Below are 20,965 nucleotides of genomic sequence, written 5' to 3'. Positions count from 1 at the left end.
AAATTCATAATCAGAATTAGATGTTAATCAGAGAAGGCTCTCAGGCAGAGGTGGTTCTTGTTTGTTTTTGTTTTATTTTGCTTTTTGTTTTTGTTCGTTTCTGGGTAGGTGAGAACAACTGAAGCTGGGAAAACTGTCTCTACAAAAGGTGGGATTAATCAAAGTCATGGTGAGAAGAGAGCCAGCAATCTGATGGGGGAGAAGAAAGACTGGGGGTAAAAAAATGACTCTCAGGCCAAGGACTCCAAGAGATGGGGTGAATTTGGGGGCTGAGAAATGAGAATGATATTGGAGGAAAATCAGGATTTACTGAACACTCAAGAAACTGGCCGCTCAAATGATTTTCCATGGCCTCAAAAGCTTTTAATAAACCACAGCCCCCTACCCCTCAATGAATCTTCCAGATAAAATGATTCCTTTCAGCATCACTTGTAAGGAGTTGAAACTGTCTTGCAGATATTGGCACGTAGAGCACAATTCTCTTTCTCTTCCTGTTTGTTCCACGATGTGTCTGCTTTGTGGTTGTGGCTATGCATGTGGATGAGTCCATCTTGGCACAGAAGCAATCTCCTCCCTCCCATCTCCTTCTCTCCACTGGGAGTCCTTCGGGAATACCAACAGGCAGCAGGACCCTTGGAGCAGGCAGGACCGGGCAGGGGAGTGAGGGGCTGGGGGTGAGGGTTGGGGTGGGCATGGACCACATCAAGGGCACTGGAACTGAAAGCAGAACTTTCCCGTGTCCTTGGCCGCAAAGGGGGTTCCTGAACATGCCTCCCAGGTGTTAACATGACGATCCTAAGTTCCAAGGAATTGAATCGTAAGACAAAGCTTCCAAGCCAGACATCAAAAGAGAGTCTTCAGACAAAGACCAGCTGGGCTGGAGCCCCAGGCAGGCAGATTTGTGAGGTCACAGCCTGCAGGGGTCTGCACTGAAGATGACAGTTGTCATGGATGTTGAGATGGGCCACCCAGACCGGTGCCGAGGACGGACCTGCTGCCCGGCTGCCGGGAGTGGGATCAGCAGACAGCCTCCTCCATTCGGGGCTCCATCAGCCATAGACAGTTGCCCTGCCCAGGGTCCCACTCTTCCCTGGGGGAGGCCGCATCCAGCAACTGGCTCATCCAGGCGGGAGTATGAAGGCCAGGCCGTTCTGCCTCAATGCGGGCCGACTCTCCCGGTCAATACGTGTTCAAGAGCTCCTGCCACGTTGGCGGAGTTTTTTTCAGTCCTGCCTGGTTTACCTTTCTGGCCCTTCTCAATTCCGCCCCCTGCCTTTCACAGGTGTTGATCCCAATAAACATCTTGCCGCCCGAACTCCATCACACATCAGCTTTCAGCCCACGCTGCTAAGGACGGTGAACGAGCCAAGAGGGAGAGCAAGACGGCACTGCAGACAACAGGTGCTTGCAGTTCGACCGCAGCAGAATTAAGGAGCCCAGTTAAGGCATCTGCTGGGCAGGAGGGCAGGCGGAATCCTGGAGAGTCACGAAGCTGGGACAGGCTCGGGGAACCAGATGGGGTGCTTAGCCCATCAGGCAACCCCTAACGTGCTCGCTGGGGCAGGAGGTCATGTCAAGTGCAGGCAGCCTGGAGCCACTAGGGGAGAGGGCAGGTGAGTAGAGGGACGCGTGACAAGATGAACGTGCAGAAGGTAAGTCCCGGCGATGTCCTGAGCATCCTCCTCCTTGCGAAGCCAGAGCATCTCATGGCGGGTACCGTATCTGTGAGCTTGCCTGTGGTGACTGAGGGATACACACATGAACCAGTCACTGTTGAGGAGGTCCTGCAGCCTGACCGGGGGCAGTGGAGGCTGGCACAGCCCAGGTTCTTGGGGATGGTGTGTACTGGTTGCTGTGAAAGAAGCGAATTTGTTTTGCTGCGTCCGATCTAGTCTCCGGCTCTGAATACCTTTCCACATTCAGGCCTCTGGTACAGACAGCCGTGGCTGACAGGCACATTTCCAGCCCGTTTACATATATGTAAAGTTTTTGAACTTGGTCCTGGTTTCTTTGCTGGTCAAACACTCCCCTGTTACAGTTGGCAGCCCTTGCAAAATTCTATATTCTATTTGTCAATCTGCCTTACAATCTACTCCGCCCACTGTCCTGGAAATAGGTTTCAGAGACAACGCCCGGAAGGATGTCTTTGTTTGTAGTGGGATAGCTACCTGGAGCCTCTGTCCTCCACGGGGATAACCTTGTGTCTGAATCTTGCTGGAAGGGAAAATATGCGTTTAAGTTTTGAGGGAGAAAAATGATTTCATCTCAAGGAAAAAGTTCCGGAATGTATGTCTTAGTACCCAAGGCAATTCTAGCCGATGATTAATTTCTAATTAAAGCTAAACTTAGAGCAATTTTACTTGATGTTTCCATTTCTTATTTGCCTTAACTATAATTTAAAAGGAATAGTGAACATTTGGGAAACCTGGAAAAAGCATCTTATGTAAAAATATTATTAGGTTCAGTTTATGCCCCAGCTGAAACTTTCTGGTAAAGACAGGTAAAGAGGTCTTCTAATTTGCATTTCATATATTTGTGATTCCTGGAGGGAAAATTCTTCATCGAGCGTAAGGTATAATTCATTATTTTGTTTCTATGGGCTTTCAAATTCTGAGAAGCCTTTGAGCTGTGCCCTCTGAGCAAAGCTACAGACAAGAAAAACAGAGACAATGGAGGACGTTGTTTTAGGTCAATTTAGCAAATGGATTCTAAAAGAGCCTCCACTCACAGGAGATGATGTGACCAAAAGAATTTTACCTGCCTTCCCCTGCAGCGGCATGCTTCTTACCTGGGATGTATTTGGTGCAGGGAAACTACATTCTCCATGTTAAACAAAGCTCTTTTCTGACTTCAGTCTTACTTCTTTTAATCTGGACTACCTTCAGATTTCAACCCTGCGGCAGGGGCCAGCCCAAGAACTTCTTAAGGTACAATTGAATTCTTAGTTTTCCCTCGGGGTCAGGTCAGAGACAGAGCATCGAAACAAAGTACGGGCATCTTGTTTCTTTCCTTAGTGAATAATGGAATGCCTCCCGGACTCACTGCAGGCCTCTCATTGATGGTCAGAAGCCACGCGTGTCAATGAGTGAGGAAGGGATGAGTTACCCTGTTCCACACAGGTTCCCACTGCCAAGGAGAGCGGACGGCAATGGCTCCAGTAGGATGATAATTTGGGGTTGATGAGATTCTTTAGTTTGTAATCTAATGGGTGGTAAAACTCCTTACAAAGCTGTGGTTATTTCCCCAGTGGAATGCTCTGTTTACCCTAAGAAGAGATCATTGAATGTTCGTTCTTGATATCTGTCTTCCTCATCAGAAAATGTAATTTCTTCTTACTCATAAATGATTAATCCCCGGTGTAGACAGTTATGATAATGAAAACAGTAGCAACTGTTTATTGAGTATCTACTACGTGCCAGGCACTGTGTGAAAAACTTTACAGAGCTGTCATTTCATTTTCCCAATAATTTTGAGGATAGACATTACTCTCCTGGCTGACAATTGAGGAAACCGGGGTCTAGATAGATTATGCAATTACCAAAGGTCACGAAGCATAAGAGCCCCCAGGTTTGTGTGACTCCAAAACCCACGCTTGTAATCACCGTGCTGAGCTCATGATGGGAACTCCGGGGCACTGGGGGGTTGATTGTGCAATGATGTCCTGTCAGTCTCATTACTGCCAACTCGTGCTACATATGTGCAGAAATTCGCTAGACCCCGAAGAGCTTGTCTGTAAAGAATATGGGTCACTAGCTTGGTTAGCTATTACTTAGATGTTAATGCATACAATTATATACTTATTAGATATTCATCCATTATTATTCACTGTCAACTAGGTATTAATCGGTTATTTATAATTAACCAGTTATTTATTATCTATTAAATAGCAACTGTGCCAATTTCAAGTTCCACCAATTACCTTCTCCACATCCTTGTCTACGTTGGGATCTGGTATTGCCAGCTTTTTAAAAAAATGGCCAATATTATGGGTACTGAGCTGAACTTACGATCTGCATGCCCTTCATTACTAATAGGTTGTGCATTATATTGGCCATTTGGGCTTCCTCGTTTGTGAATTGCCTGTTCATGTGTTTTTCTCTTTTATCTATTGGGTTATTTGCATGTAAAAAATTGATGTACAGGTATTCTCTGTATAGCCTGGATACTAAGATTTCACTGATGATGTGGGCTGTAAATGGCTTCTAGTCTTCTCTGTTAACTTTACGGTGACTTTTATAAAAGCTTTATGCAGTATAATTGCACACATCTATCTGCTTTTTTTGGCTAGGAACTTTTACATGTCACTTATAGATAGTCTCTTTTATTTGCTTTGAAACTTAAAAATTTTTTGTTTTCACACGTCTGAAATGTATTATTATTCTTTCTATAGTTTGAGGTATGATGTAAATTTCTTTTGTGCAAAAGAATAACCAATCCTCCCAGTAGCATTTATTATGAGTGCATCCCTTCTACTCTGATTTATAATACCATTCTCTCCTGTAGCCAGTTTCCACACATACGTGGATCTGTTTCTGACCATTGTCAGTCCTTGTGCCAATACTGATGTAGTTATTGTATCTTTATAAAAAAAAGGTCACGCTTCTTTATTCTTCTTCAGATAGTTTTATTATTCTTAGCCATTTGGATTCTAGTCTCAGCATGCCAATAGTCTATTAAAAAATGAACTTATTGTCTGATGACCTAAATACAGCGATCTTTGTGATGTTTAAAGATCTGATCATATGGCTTTCCCCCACCAGGTGAATTCATTTATTTAAAAAATTGGCCTGCAGATCACCTGAACTAGCTTAAACCTGAATGTTGAGACATTTTTAACCCCCCCCCCATTTTGTGTTTAATTCAATAAAAGCCAGGGTTTCAGACAATTTAATTATAAAACTGAATCTGAGGTCTATGGGTCAGAAGATAGCAGCTTTGGGATCCTGTAATTGTGGATAAGAATTGCATGAGATCATATGAATCACATGATAAAGGAAGAAAGTCATTCCTGCTTGCCATGTAGCCTTCCAGGTGCATTTTACAAAACCAGCCACAAGAGGGCAGAATGAGCATGAGAGTCCCACTTGCTTCCCCTGGAAAAAGGAAGATAAGAGAGTCCTCGTCAGTTCCCACCTGCACGATGGCGTGTTCTATGCGTCAAGCGTTCTTCGAGAGAGATGTTTTCAGCTGCTATTCAATATGGTGTTTCCTGTTGGTCTTATCTCAGTTGAAGTATCCCAGTGCAGTGAAAGAGAAGCTCACTTCCTAATTGTTGAGATCAAACCTTTGACATTTGTCACAAGGAAATTGCTGTTTAATGAACTTTAAAAGTTAAAAACCCACTCCAGCCCTTTATCAAAATCTCAAATACCCGAAGGCAAAGTCAAGCGACCCTCCTAATGAAATAGGGTAGTATTTCCAGCAGGGCTGTTTTCTAGCTGACCATACTATTTTGTTTCTACTGATAAAGGGTCGGGTTTATTTAACTGAAAGTTGATGGGTGTGTGTTTTATGGCCTGGGGTTGGTGGCAACCAGTCCACCTTTGCTTGCACTGCCAACACAAATAGCATGCTTTCCTAGAGCCCTGATTTTTCATAAATAGAAAGAATAACGCACGTTACAATTCTCTTTGCCAAAGGAAACAAGCCAAGAGACGAATGTAGTTTTTCCATTCAGGCTACATAGGCGCAAAGAGACGCGGAGTGTACCTTTGGGGTGCGCCTTCAGCTCAGCCCGCCTTGCTGAATGCCTGTAAGGTGTTCTTTGTTTGATGCATTATGGGGGCCATGGTCTTGCCTTGAATGAACTGAATCTCATTTGGGAGTGATGTCTTCAAATTGGGGAAGTCATTCAAACGGCTAGAAGATAAGATCATTTAAGTGGAAAAAAAATGGTGTTGAATTGAATATGGAGCTTGAATTTGACTAAGTACACGGTAGCTGAGATGATTATGACTATTGCTTGGTTCAAAAAGTCTTATTGGTGCCCCATGAAATTCTTTCATATTTGTCCTCAGGGCAAACCTTAGTTGGAACCTCGGCTCCAAGATTCCCTCCTCTGGGATGCTGCACCAAGCAGCATCAGCTCTCCTTTCCCTGGGGGTCCCTCCCCGTTACCGCTGTAAGGTCAATGCTGGTCTGCGTATTCATATCCCTGTTGGACCACAGAGCCGCGGGGAACAGAGACCACGGGTTGCTCCTCCTGTTTGCATCCCAAGGACCAGCGCAGAGCTGCACACACACAGCATCACCTGGTCAATATGTGCTGAACTGAAGTGAAGGTCACTTCTCTCCCCCAGCCCTTGTGAGGCACCACCAAGCTTTCTCTTCGCCGTCACAGTGAAGTCCAAGTGCTGCTTTGATGCTGGAGCTCCAGCCACACGGCTCAGCTGTGTGCCTGCACCCTGCCTGTGCGTGTTCTCCAGAGCCCAGCGATATCTGAAAACTGATTTACACTAGCTTAAGTCCAAGCCTTTTGACACTTCAAAAAGTTGAATTTTTCTCATTCACCATAATAAATGGCTTTCTTGTACCCAGAAGTTTAAGGTTTATGTCCTGGGAGGGCAAGGAAGGGTAATGAAAAGAACATGGCCTTTTGGGTCTGTGAATAGGCACTCAGATATTTGCTGCGTGAATCAAGAGATGAAGGCGAAGTGGGGGAGGGTATAGCTCAAGTGGTGGAACACGTGCTCAGCACACGCGAGGTCCTGGGTTCAATCCCCAGACCTCCATTAAATAAATCAATAAATAAAACTAATTACCCCCCCTACAGAAAACAAACAAACAAGAAAAGATGAAGGCAAGGTTCATGGGGTTGGAAATATTGACAACGCTAAGAATAATGCATGCTGTAAGTGCTTACTCTATGCTGGGTAGTTGATTTAAAGTTTTATCTCATTTAATCTTCAAAACTCTTTGGAGTAAGGACTCTGGTTAGCTCAATTTGATAGATAAGGAAACTGAAGCTTGAAGAGGGTCGGCTCCCAGCGCCACACAGCTGGCACCTGCCTGAGCCACGATATGAACCCAGGCGTTTTGACTCCAGAACCTGTGCTTTGAAACCCTGCACAGAGAGCAGAATTCCTGGTACAGGGAACACGTGGGAACACGTTTGATGAATGGTAGGTGGGCTCCCCTATCCTGTTCCTGCTGCACTGTTTCCTAAAGTTGTTTTTTTAAGTTTTAAAAAATAGATTTATTTTATTTGAAGGAGGAGAGGTAATTAGGTTTATATTATTTACTTATTTTTTTACTGGAGGAACTGGGGATTGAACCCAGGACCTCGTGCATGCTAAGCACGCGCTCTACCACTGAACTATACCCACCCCACAGTCTCCTAAAGTTTTAAACAAAACTTTTATGGAATAACGAAGGTCAGAAGACTGTTATATACGTTTCTCTTCAACTCCTGGCCCCTCGGATCTTTCTCTAGTAAGGAGACATCTGGAAGGTGCTATATTAAATGAAGACAGGGCTCCGAGTCTCTAAAGCGGGGGGGGGGGGGGGGGTAGCGAAGCTGAGACAAGACCCCAAAGCAAACTGGTCTTTCAAAGGGAGAACGGTTCAGCCATCACTATTCCTCTCCTCTCCTCTCCTCCCAACAGCATTAGACTCGCCTTTAAGACCCCCAGTTGGGAACAACTTCAACGGCGGCGAGGTGGGGCGGGGGCGGGGAGGAGCTTCACAGGGGATGGGATGGAAGCCAGAGTTTGCCCTCCAAAATCTGGCCCGAGAGATAGAAGGCATCTTTGGCCCGAAGAAGTGTAATACAAAGAAAATCCTAATTGCTACAGCTAAGTAATTAGAAGATCCAGCCTATAAATCAGAGTGCGGGCCACCCCTTTAATTATGGGCGCGATTAAATAGGTGACTAACCCGCGCTCTTCCCCGGATGAGCGTGTTTAACGTCCTGTAATGGCAACAAGTTTCAAGCTGATTTATCGTTATTTTGTTTGGTCAGATGATTTTTCTGCATTTTAATGTGTTTTGTGGTTACATATTTGCTGTGAACAAACAATGCTTTTCCCAGGTAGCGTGCGGTAAAGGACTGGCTGTATGATTTGTTTACAGTTCTTTCAGGCCTCTCAGAAATCAAACAACATTATGTACTTATTTTTTAGAGTAGCTGCACTAAAATCTTAAACAGCCTCCTTAGTGTCTTTCTCTGCCACTTTGTATGATAAAATATTTGAAAAATAGTCAGCTTCCCCGAGTCTCACTTTGGACAGGTGGCTGTGCAGTTTTGACATAAAACTGATAACCCTCCAATGAGAAGCACCTATTAACCCTGAAATGGTGTCTTTATTCAAAAAAGCCAAAGACAACCTATTGCCTGTGATATAACATGAGGAAAGACACTGAAATTGAAAAGAGTGGTAGTAATAATAGAGCAGGAAATGTTCAACCTGCCCCCTAAAAGCTTACGTTTAGGAAGATCCCAGGCGTTGGAATCAGACAGATTTGGGTTCCAGTCCCAGCTCTGCCTCTCGTTGGTCTGATGCCCGTCATTTGTCTCCACCTGAACTAAGTTCCAGGAGAGAAGGAATAATCTCACGTGCCCTGCAGAGCTGCTGTGAGGACTGGAGACTGAGCGTGAGGCCCCGCATCACCCCTGGGGTCCGGCAGGTGCTCAGTAAACACTGCCGCAGTTACAATTGTGACCGGGATGAATCTGGGCCTCCCACCTGCTCACAGGATCTACAAGAAACTCAAATCAGACCCCAAAAGCCTTGGGGATACGTTGTGCATCCCTACAGGACCCTTTTTGCCCTCAGGCAGCAGAGGGAAAATTGTATACACATCACAGGCAAACTTCTTAAATATCTTCTTTATTCATCTTTCCCTCCAAAGTGCTCCAAACCATTTTTCTCCTCTTTACTCCTCCAAAAAATCTCCAGCCCATGCCAGTTTCTTGACGCCCCCTTGTTCCCTTGGGGCTGGTCTCCAGCCTCCCTGATGGGGCCCTCCTTGTCTCCAGGTGAAGCTCTGAGCCTCCCTGATGCAGGGAGGTCCTTACGCTCTTAGCTTCTCTGCACCTCCAGCAGGTGCCTCTGTCAGCAGAGCCAGGCCCAGGAACCAGCAAGGAGACTCTCCTCCTTAGGAGGGAGGGGAGAGCCGAGAGTCCTCGTGTCTCCCGTTAGCTTTTGTCCATGACACACTCTCAAGTTTTTGTGCTGATGGAAATCATTTATAGCAAGTAGGTTAGGATATTAGAGTTTATGCTTCCTTTGGGGGATGGAAGGGAATGATTCGGAAGTATAAGAAAATTGTCGGCTGGGAGAGAAGGTGGGAGAAGCCAACAAGGATGATAATAGAATGGCTGGGGCGGCAAAGGGCAGGGAAGAGAGAGGGGAGGGGGGGAGGGGGAGAGAGTGGGGAGAGAGGAAGGGAGAGAGGGGGAGAGAGAGAGGGGGAGAGAGAAGGAGAAAGGGAGAGGGAGACAGAGTGAGAGAGAGAGAGAGAGGCCTTTATCAGCCTGGGAGCCCACAGCTGTCATAATAAACAGCCAATGTGGGTGGAGCAGTTATCACTGTCCTGGGCCCTGCTCTGTGCATTGATTTCTTCACTTCTCACAACCCTCAGAGGTAGGAGCCTCAGTACCCATACTACAGATGAGACAATGGAGGCACAGCGGGTCTAAGTGACTTGTCTGAAGTCACACAGCCAGAACTCAAATGCAGGTAACCTGGCTCCAGAGGCCAGGCGCTTACCTGCCCCCCACCCCCATTCCCACCCCCATCCCCTGCCCCGTGGTTGCAGAGAGAAGGACCCAAGGAAACTTCAACACTGCAGATTAGTCTGCAACCAACAAAGCCTTTTGGAAGAAAAGCTTTTGGCTGCACGGTGGTGTCCCCAGTGCCTAAAACTCTGCTGAGGGTGGTTGATAAACATCTGGGGATGGGTGTCTCCTGGGAGGGGAGTGAATTCAGCAGGAGTGGAGACAGGCAGGGAACTCAGCAATCAAGCAATTGAGAGTTTTCCCTCTGCCAGATTCCAGACCTAGGCGGCCAATACTAGGGTTTCATGTCGCAGAATAACCAGAGATGCAGAGAGACGCAAAGCTACGAGACGTCGGAGAAGGTGCTGTGCTGGTGGGGGCAGGGGGTGAGCAGCAATTGCTTTTTTGGTTTTTCCTTTAGAAATCTGGCCTCATACTAACTACTGTCTATGAAATAAACAGGGTCCTACTGTATTGCACCAGGAAGTGTATTCAATAGCTTGTAATAACCTATGGAACAGGGGAAAAGAATATGCCAAAGAATATATATATATATATGTGTGTATATATATATATATATACACACATATATATATATATATATATATATATATATAACTGAATCACTGTGCTGTACACCAGAAACTAACACAGCATTGTAAATCAACTGTATTTCAATTTAAAAAATCTGCCCTGGAAACGTAAGGAATATATCCTTAGAATAAGCCTTCTTAAGAATTACATAAACATCCCAGCAATATAAGAGGATGTTCATGGTGGAGCGGTACCCGGGAACAGGACACCGCAGAGAGAGGAGCAGGGGTGTGTCTAGACACTGTTGTTTGGCTTTTGTTTTAAGACAGTTCATAAAGGATACGGAGGACTTTTCTGGGGCTCTGGCTTAGGGGCCCCATTTAAACAAATGCCTTTGAAACCCGGTAACACTAACCCTAAGCCAGCTGCAGCCTCATGGGACCTCTTTGCCCCTCTGGACATGGGAATTGTCCCTGTGTTTCTTGTTGGGACTGGAAGTAAAAGCAGAAGAATCAATGCAGAAGGTCGATTTTAAAAAAGATTTTCTAATGCGGTTTTTCATACTCATCGCAAGGCTTTGGATTAACATCCCAAAATGAAGGTGATTCCTTTCTATGCGGCTCTAATTCTGAATCCGTTGAAGGCTATCCGTCCTATTTAGTGAGAAGAATTTCACAGGAGGTAAACAGCATCTGGGCATCACTTACCTCCTTTGATGTTTAACACAATTTACAATGAAAGCTTTGGGAGACATTTAAAACCGTGCGAGGTCCTAAATCATTAAAGGAATGTGGTGCTAGACTTAAAAAATGATAATTGAATGCATTCAACAATAAAGCTGCCAAATTTTAGTGGCCTGTTTGCTAGAGGCTCTTTTGGAGAAATGCAGCTAGATTGAAAAAAAAAAAAAGCACATGTCAGAATTTCTCAAATAAGAAATTATGATGACACAAATTAAATGTGGGTTGATGCAGGTTGAAAAATGAAACTAAAAATAGATTAGCCAATGATATCAAAATGCTAAATGACCAGAATATAATCATACTGGACACTTTTGGTGGTGGTTGACAGGTCTGCACCCCGTAACCACATTTGGATCACACATCCGTAATCCCTTATTGAAAGAGTGGACTACAACCTATTTCGCCTGGGACAGTCCCAATTTAGGTCTGCTATCCTGATGTAAAATTTCTTAAAAAGCTTTTCTTATGGAAAACTTCCAAAATATACGAAAATATGCAGGACAGACTAATTAAAGCTCCATGTACCCTCATTTCCTCTCCTGTATTATTTTTAAATCAGTTCCAGTCATCATAAAAGATAAGCACTTAAAAAAAGCCTAACCACAATATCATTCTCACACCTACAGTAATGAACAGTAATTCCCTCATATAATCAAATATCAGGCCAGAGCTGAAATTTTTACTTTTTTTTTCCGGTTTTTGTTTGTTTGAACTAGGATTCAAATAGCCACAGGCACTGCAATATTTTGTTATGTCTCCTCAGTCTTGTTCCATCTGTAGTTTCCCTATCCCTTTTTTCCTTCAATTATCCTTGCATCATTATTTGTGGATTTAAGTATATTTTATGTGTTTCAATTCATTACGGTCATCATCTTTACTGATGCATAAATTGTCCTATGTTTGGCCAGTGGGAGCTTCTTCAAGGTGGCTCTTGAATTCTTTGACAAGCTCTCAGTAGCCTTTGGTAACTCCCTTGCTTCTCATATAACAGAAATTTCCAGGTTCATCCTGTATACTTCCTGCTCCAGTGCTGGGCTCAGCTACTGCTCCAAGAAGCCCTGTTTCCTTTTAACAGGATGTAGTGTTTAGAGACCACAATCTGGGCACCGGGGTGCTCATTTCTATTGTTCAGTCATGGTTTCCAGGCATTTTCAGTGGATATAGCTAGAAAAAATTTAAAGATAAAGCATATCATGAGTTTATACTGATAATTCCAATTCAAGTGGGGATTATGGGATTTTTACTTAAAACTTTTGTCGTACATTTGTATCTCCATTTTCGCATGCCAGGAGTACTGGATCACCAGTCCTTATGTTAATGCTTCTCCTGCCATTTTGACCATGTAAAGCTCATTATCGAATCAACTCCTCAGGAAGAACTCATGAGAAAAATATTTGGGGTTCTTTCATGCTCATAACAGTTTGCAGTATTTATACTTTGATGTAAATTTGGCTGGCTGAAAATACATAAAATCACACTTTTTACCCTTGATTGTGTTTAAGACATCATTCTATTTTCTCCCGGCATAAAGCATTGCTCTTGAGCCATCTGATGATAATCTAAGTTTATTTCTAAGTGGTTTGGCCTTTTTTGGATGCCCAGAGGATTTTCTTTTTCTTAAAGTCCAGTCATTTGTCAAGACTATATTGCAATGTTGGTCTTTCTGGGTTTCCTTCCTTCCTTCTTCATGGTGTCATGTGTATGTCCTTCTTCCTTTTTTTTTTTTTTATTTCCATGTTGCTCTTGGCTGATTTTTTTGTTTGTTTTGTAAATACATATTTTTAATGAAGTCTAGTCAGTTTACAATGTTGTGTCAATTTCTGGTGTACAGCACAATGCTTCAGTCATACATAAATATACATATATTCATTTTCATATTCTTTTTCACCATAAGTTACTACAAGATGTTGAATATAGTTCCCTGTGCTATACAGTATAAACTCGTTGTTTATCTATTTTATATACAGTAGTTAGTATCTGCAAATCTTGAACTCCCAATTTATCCCTTCCCACCTCTTTTCCCTGCCTGGTAACCATAAGTTTGTTTTCTATGTCTGTGAGTCTGTTTCTGTTTTGTAAATAAGTTCTTTTTTTTTTTTTTTTTAAGATTCCACATATAAGTGATACTGTATATTTTTCTTTCTCTTTCTGGCTTACTTTACTTAGAATGACAATCTCCAGGTCCATCCATGTTGCAGCAAATGGCATTATTTTATTATTTTTTTATGGCTGAGTAGTATTCTTTTGTATAAATATACTGCAGCTTCTTTATCCAGTGATCTGTCTGTGGACGTTTAGGCTGTTTCCATGTCTTGGCTATTGTAAACAGTGCTGCTATGAACACTGGGGTGCTTGTATCTTTTTGAATTAAGATTCCCTCTAGATATATGCCAAGGAGTGGGATTGCTGGTTCATATACTAAGTCCATTTTTAGTCTTTTTGGAATCTCCATACTGTTTTCCACAATGGTTACACCAAACTATGTTCCCACCAACAGTGTAGAAGGGTTCCCTTTTCTTTACAGCCCCTCCAGCATTTGTCATTTGTGGACTTTTGAATGATGGCCATTCTGACTGATGTGAGGTGATATCACATTGTAGTTTTGATTTGCATTTCTCCAATAATTAGTGATATTGAGCATTTTTCATGTGCCTATTGGCCATTTGTATGTCTTCATTGGAGAATTGCTTGCTTAGTTCTTCTGCCCATTTTTGTATTGGGTTGTTTGTTTTTTTGTTATTAAGTTATATGAGCTGTTTATATATTCTGGAAATTAAGCCCTTGTCAGTCTCATCTTTTGCAAGTATTTTCTCCTATTCTGTAGGTTGTCTTTTTGTTTTGCTTATGGTTTTCTTTGCTATGCAAAAGCTTCTAAGTTTAATTAGGTCCCATTTGTTTATTTTTGCTTTTATTTCTATTGCCTGGGTAGACTGCCCTAGGAGAACATTGCTGAGATTTATGTCAGAAAATGTTTTGCCTATGTTTTCTTCTAAGAAGTTTATAGTGTCTTGTCTTATATTTAAGTCTTTAAGCCATTTTGAGTGTATTTTTGTGTATTGTGTTAGGGAGTGTTCTAGCTTCACTGATTTATATGGTATGTCCTTTCCGTATGTAGTTTCAAGTGACTTCATTTCAGTAAACTTTCCTTGAGACTTATTTTTCAGTATTTGGTCTGCTTTACTACTTTGGTTTCTTTCTTTGAGTGGGGGGACCTCCTATTATACGTGTTGCTTTTTTTGAACTATTTATCTGTCATTTTCTTTTGAATCATTTTTATCTATTTCTTTTGAATAAAAAACTTTTTTTTTTTGCCATTTTAACTTTATATCTTGTAAGGCATTATATGCTGTTTACTCATTTATTTCTTACAACTTGGTCTTCATTTATGAAATGATTCATTATTTTATTTCTAAATTTTTTCCTGAGTTCTCTAACCTCATGTCTGAATTTCTGAAATTTTCTTTCATATTTTTCATAGTATTGTATTATACTTTTTTATTTCTTTTAGCTCATTTTGAAATATTGGTTGTATTTCTTATGTATTTTATGGGCATGTCTTTCTAACATGCTACTTACTCTTTTTTGAAAATGATAACTTTGCATAGGATTCACCTGCTGTCATATTTTGTTGGTTAATATCATGTAAAATGAGTTTTCCTTTACTTCTAGGTGAGGGGGTGTTAGACCTTTTGTTTTTCCCCCTAGCTTCATGGTTCTAGAACTCTCTGTTTTGTTTTTCTTTTCTACAGAATGATAAAAATTATGGCCTCAAACTTTGGAAAACTGCCCCCTTCATTGCCTACCCACAATTTTATCCAGATCTTACTTTTTCCTTTGCTGTCCCTGTCCTGTTCTGGATTATACTCCCAGAGAGGAGTTTTACCCTGAAAGGAGATTTTAGTTTGTTTCTTCGAGAAGTCTTAGGGCCCAGACTACTGCAGTCCCTGAAGATAGTTTCTTAAGCCTTTAGAGTATCCATCTGAGAATTGGATTCTGCAAAAAGCCCTCTGTTTCAATTGCTGTTTTCAGGTTGACCTGCCACATTTCTAGTATGGACTTACTGGGGGTTGGGGGGAGTCTTTTGTTCTCAAGTCCATTTGTTGTCCCCTAGTTTCCTTTTGCTTCCTCCTACACAGATGTTACGTGCATAGATCTTGTAGTGCTTAAATATTTAATTACTTTGTAGAGTTTATGGGGATGCCCACCACTTTGTTCTTGTGGTAGATACTGTTCATGGGCTTTGCTTTTGCTGCCCTGGTTGCTCTGGTGGTAACTGTGAGAGGGTCGCAGAGATTACAGACTGCTGCGACCACACTGCTTATTCTTAGCTTTCTGTCACAGTGCAATTCCTAATAGCATTCTCTTTTCTCTTAGAGATTTGGACGATAAATTACATGGTTACCCTACTTATCCTCAATCAGAAATCCAAATGACTCTGAAAACTGAACAATTTTCCAACTCATTTCGGGCAAATTCAAACCTGACCTGAATTCATTTGATAGCAAAAGCTGACCTGGTCTGACCTGGAGCTGTTTATAATTTTTATTTGTCCCATTTATTATGAATATCCATACTATTTTTTTTTCTGTTTTTGAGAAACGTTCATGTCTTTAATTTTAGAATGTGGCCCCAGATCTGGTGATGAGTTTATGTGATATAAACTCTATGAACATTACCATTTTAAACAATGAAAAGCTGTAAAATCTGAAACAGTTTTGGACCTACACATTTCAGATAAGGAATTACAGACCTGTAAAGGACTTCACCCCCATTGTCATTGAAAACTGGATTTCTGTCCCAAGTCAGCCATAGATTTTTCTCCCCCTGGAATTAGAAATAAGGACTCTGGGCTGCTGGAGGGGCTTGGGCAGCCCTTGACCTGAAAAGACCATAGAGTCACCTGGCAGTAAGGCAACAGTGTCTAACCCACATGTGCAGAGAGACAGAAAATGCTGTGCTAACTGAAGACAGGGAGAGGTGCATTAAACAGGCACACAAAGACCAGCGAGGAGAGAACATGGGACTGGAACCAGGGAGTGAACACTGCTTATGCTGGCTTTCCAGTTCATGATTTCCATCACTCATGAGTCCCATCACTCATGAGTCCCTTCTTTTCTAAGGTTCTTTAAGCTATCCCTGTGTCCTTCCAATAAAACCCATTTAATGGCTTTAGCCAGCTGGAATGGATTTCTGCTACTTGGAATTGAAGAGCCTTTAATAAGACACATTACATAGATTTCTCAGATCCATCTTCGCAAAGGGGTTCTATTGGATCTCAACACCAAATCGTGGAAAGCCAGGGTCTAACCTTTCACTTATGAACTCATTTATTTATCAGAGAAGCTTCTCATTGGCATCCAGGGCTATATCAGAATACAAAGAAATGGGATGTGAAAGACTAGAAGGCATTGTCCCCCCACCTTTGGGCAACAAGAATTCAATCAAGGACATTTTCTTTTTGGCTCCTCCCACCTCTCCCAGAGATGTCCCTCTAAGGCAGGTATGAACATCTAAATATGGTCCAAAGGGCAGCTGCAAGGAATGATAAAAGCGTCTGACCAGGATACTCTTATGGAAAGTGCAAAAAAGTCCTTATGTTTGGGAGAACTTGTCATTCGTTTATTCATCCAACAAATATGTATTGAACACCTCCACGTGTCAGGCACTGATCTAGGCACCGGGCAGGCCAAAACAAAATCCTGCTCTTTGCAGAGGGGGCGGAAAATAAATAAACCAAAAAATAGGAGGTCAGATGGATAAGAAATGGAGAGAAGGATAAACTAGGAAAGGAGCAGGGGGACTAGTTACGGGGTGAGAGTTGTGATTTTAAACAAGGTGGTCGAAGGAGCACTTGAGCAAAGACCCCGAGGAGAAGGAGTAACTCACACAAGTGTCAGGGTCGGGGGGGACTTACAGAAGTGGGGACAGCACCCCCAAGGCGGGAGGCAGGAGCTTGATGGCGTGTGTGCTTGATGGTCAGCAAGGTCACCCAGAGTGGAGGGAAGTGGAGGATGCAGTGACCCAGGTGATGGCCGGGTGAGGTTCAGGTGAGGGCCACTGCAGGAACTCGGGCTGTTAAGCCGAGCCAGTGGGAGGTGATGGGAAATTCTCAGCCCAGGAGTGCTGGGATCATTCCTGTTGTCAGCAGAGGGCAGACTGAAGGAGGAGAGGATTCTGATTCGAATTCCAGTGTGTGTGGTGGTGGGGCGTGTTTCCCACAGCACCAAGCAATTCTCTGACAAGGGCTGGGTGTCCTCCAATTCAGTTCTGACCCGATCTAGACCCAGAGGTAGCATCAGTGTCTTCAGGTTAGGGGCTTAGTCCCACAAGACTGCCTGCCCCCTCCTCCCCTCCCCCTCCCTCCTACTCCCCACCACACACTTCAGATGCCAGGTTGTCACCTAGGCTTCTGACTTACCAGCTATAGATCTGAGCTTCCAACAATCTCCTCCTTGGGGTCGATTAATTTGCTAGAGCGGTTCTCAGGACTCAGAGAAACACTTTAGTTACTAGATCACCAATTTATGATCAAGGATATAACTCAGGAAGAGGCAGATGGAAGAGCTGCAGAGAGCGAAGTATGGGGAAAGGGCATGGCGCCTCCAAGCTCTCTGAGCCAGTCACTCTCCCCTAGTCACGGTTGGTTCACCAACCTGGAAGTTCCTTGAATCCAGTCCTTTTGAGTTTATACGGAGGTTTCATTATAGAGGCATGATTGATTAAATCATTGGTGATTGATTTAGCCTCCAGCCCCTCTCCCTCTCCCAGGAGGTTGGGGGAGCCAGGACTGAATTTTCCAACCCTCTCATCACAAGGTTGGTTTCCCCTGGCAACCAGCCCCCACCGTTAGGTGCTGCCCCAAAGTTGCCTCATTAGCATAACAAAAGGCACCTTTGTGAGTCTCCTCACTCAGGAAATTCCAAGAGTTTTAGGAGCTTTGTACCAGCAACAGAGACAAAGACCAAATACATATTTCTCACTATAAATCACAATATCATAGAAGGCAAGGTAGAGTCAGGGAAAATCTGGGGGAGGCTGTTACAGAAATTCAAGGAAAGGGAGTAGAGGCTGGTCCTAGGAGGTGGGTTAGAGGTGGGGTTCTTTGGTCAGGACCGTATATGTTCCTCTTCCATCAAATATGCCACATACTCTTCTGGGAGATTTTAGTTTGCTATTTTTACGATAATTACGGGTTGCAGGTTTATAGGCGTCCCATGTTTGATGTAGCAATTTATGAAACAATGACACCATTTCACACCTGTCATCCTAGGGTTTTGAAGAGAATGACACATTTTCTGCTCTGAGGAAGCCAATTAATTAACCCGATGCCTCCCTACCCACGGAGGAGGGTGTGACTATGCCCATTTCAGGGCTGTTAAACTGAGGCTGGGCTGTGCTGGGAGCCCCCTGAGCTCTCAATTCTTCCCTGCACGTTTCCGGAACAGAATTTCCATTTCAGAATATCGTCCTCCAAAATTTTTTGAACTTTTGGAACTTACATGTAGGTAGAAACAAGAATTATTCTGGAATAATTCTGGAATCTTCATGGGGAAGAAAGGGACAGGAATTCTAAGTAGGAAGTTGAGTCCCCTTCCCAGCTATACTTGGGAATGAAGATTCATTCCCAAACGTGGGCAATGGCAGCTTCAGGCGGAGAGAGAAAAGGCGGCAGAGGGGAGGGTGGCAGGGTGACACTCGCAGAGAAACGGAGTCACGCCTGCTTCTGTGGTCCTGTGTGCCTCTCCACTCGTGAGCATCTGCCAGAGAGATACTGTGTCCTCAATGGGCCCCAGTCCTACCTACCACCTGCCAGCTTCTCTAAGTCTCGGATGAAAAGCAATGCATTTTGTGTTCCTTAATGCAAGCCAGCTACTTCATCTAGTGCGCGATTTGTTCCAGTGCTGGGGGAGAAATGACTGATCTAAATGTGCAGATGACCCCGCGTGCCCTCAGCAGAAGTTTGATCCAGGGCTGTACTTATGGGAGACTTCAGGTGTCTTCAAGAGTAATATGACTACGTTATTTCCACAGACCATGTTGACCACCTAACCCACTGTGTGCCCCTCTCATTCCTACTTCTCTGCTGTGGGTTCTGAGGCTGAGAATCAGGACACTTCCAAGTGGATCTAAGAAAGCACTGGGTGCTCCAGAAGAGAGTGATCCATTGTAATTGGAACTGATTGCACTTGTTTGCCGAGGGGCAGTCAAGTTTACCTTGGCATGTCTCTTCCAAAGTCATGTTCCTGTGTGACCCTGTGGGCTGATGACATCTAGGAACTGAGGAACTCAGGGTAGTCAAGAGTTCTTTGGATTCAGGGCACATGGAATCATCTTTCCTTACTAAGTGTGAGAAACTGTTTCCTCCAGCCCGTCTCTGTTCCCCCGGTCTTTCTTGGTGGAGGAGAAAACAAGGCAGTACCAGCCACATATGCATGTGTGTCTTTTCTGATTGGTCTTGGTTTCAGCAACAGGCCAGCTGGCTGTTTGGGGAAAAATAAAGAGCTCAGTGCACATTGCCTGCCTTGGTCTGAATTCTACCGCTCTGCCAAGGACTTAGAAGGGGCAGAATCTGCATCCACGGCTGTCACGGGCATTCAGGCTCTTGGATAACAAGATAAAGGGCAAAAGCTGAATTTTCTTGTGCCAAGAGAAGAGTATCAGAGCCAAGAAGATCAAACCAATGCTGCCGAGAGTGCCTAAATGGTACCCATTAACCTCTGTCAGTGCTGGAGCCCAGCAATGGGAGGTGCGCCAGGAATCAGCCCAGAGTGAAAAACAAGGTTTGGCTGGCTCCATTATCACCATAGGATGGAGGCATGGGAATTTCCAGGAAAGGAAGCTAAGCTGTTCCATCCCCAGTCTGCAAGGATGAACCCAGTGTTGGATTCAAGTATTTTGCCAACTGATGGGTTGCAGGTCCATGCCTGGTCCCGTGGAGGAAGTGGACAAAGGGAGTTCCTGCTTGTTGTGGTCACGCTCCTGGCAAGCAGCCACTTCAGATGGGGAGCGTGCATATCGTCATGGGCCAGGAGTTGGCCCACGTTGAATGTCTGTCTTCTGAGAACTGCCTTCATGTTTCCTGTTCCTGGCATCCGGGGGACTTGCAGTTTTCTAGTGCTGCTCAGATTTGTTGGCTCTGTTCTTCCCCCGGCGAGGGGTAAAGACTACTCGCCACATGTTAAACGATGGCTATATTGAAACTAGGATTTCGTGCACGTTGCTACACTGGAGATGACAGGCACTGAACACCTGAGAGCATCATTGGAAAACCTGCAAGCAAGTATTTGAAAAACCACTCTGGAGTTTTCTCCACCTCATTCTTGGATAGGCTAGCAGCCTGGCTTGCTTTCTTAGCAAAAACCATCTTTCTCCCCACTAGTGGAACAAGATGAATAAATGTGGGTGTTTACCACAGTCACCCATATGAGCCAAAACCCTGCAGTGAGTTTTATGGAGCCATTATTAACAAAAGCCATTTATTCCAAGGCAAAGAGCCCTAAAATTTGGCCAAGAACCTGAACAAGCATCTCTACAGAGCAATGCCCTCCTATCATCTGAACAACTCACATTTCAGTAGAGTTGCTGCTTCTGACCTCTTCTGGATATTGTAGTCCTCGGGTTCCCTCTTTCCAACCATTCAAGCTTCTCCAGTCACTAATATTAAGGAAAAACTGATAAGTTGTAGGAGGTAATTGTGTTTCCATTAGAAAATGTAGCAGGTCTGCAGAATTCTGGGCTTGGAGGAGGGATCTCATTCTACTCTGTCTCTTCGACAGCGTAGATACAATAAGAGCTTATTTGTAGGAAGTCTTTATTGACGGAAATCCAATCAGCGATTTTGGAGCAAATGTATTCTGGAACAGTGGTTTAAAACTGGAGGTTATAATCAAAAGTAGTTCACGACCAGTGTTAAAAAAAAAAGTAAGTGGAACAGAACAGAACAGAACAGAATGGATCAGAGCACATCGCA

Source organism: Camelus dromedarius, chromosome 8, assembly GCF_036321535.1.
Source record: "Camelus dromedarius isolate mCamDro1 chromosome 8, mCamDro1.pat, whole genome shotgun sequence".
Lineage (NCBI taxonomy): Eukaryota > Metazoa > Chordata > Mammalia > Artiodactyla > Camelidae > Camelus > Camelus dromedarius.
This window is presented reverse-complemented; position numbering follows the sequence as displayed.